General features: G+C 43.8%; 1 protein-coding gene across 1 annotated transcript in view; it reads left to right on the top strand.

Moving 5' to 3' along the window:
* The window catches only part of LOC108770387 (myb-like protein X), a 36,945-nt gene that overhangs the window by 348 nt on the left and 36,321 nt on the right, over positions 1–276 (top strand). The gene's annotated exons all lie outside the window — the stretch shown is intronic.

Here is a 276-nt window from a genome sequence, read left to right on the forward strand (position 1 = left end):
TATAACGGCTGAATCGATCGCGTTCTATGTATGCTCAATCGATAGCCACCACACGAATTGTATAATAAAAGTGCTTTTATTTATTTTGTACGTGCCCTATGAGCGGAGATATCGCGACGCAAAGTTCCGAACTGCTACTTTTCATTTCTCAGATTTTCAGATACGTCGTCATTATTATCATCGTCGATCGCATTCCACACATTCCTTTCGTGTCCATCTGACTTTCTTTCCGCTAGGAGCGCTATACATGATCGGCGAGCGCTGCGATCTGGAGAC

The sequence above is a fragment of the Trachymyrmex cornetzi genome, unplaced genomic scaffold (genome assembly GCF_001594075.2).
Source record: "Trachymyrmex cornetzi isolate Tcor2-1 unplaced genomic scaffold, Tcor1.1 scaffold1269, whole genome shotgun sequence".
In the NCBI taxonomy this organism is placed as follows: Eukaryota; Metazoa; Arthropoda; class Insecta; order Hymenoptera; family Formicidae; genus Trachymyrmex; species Trachymyrmex cornetzi.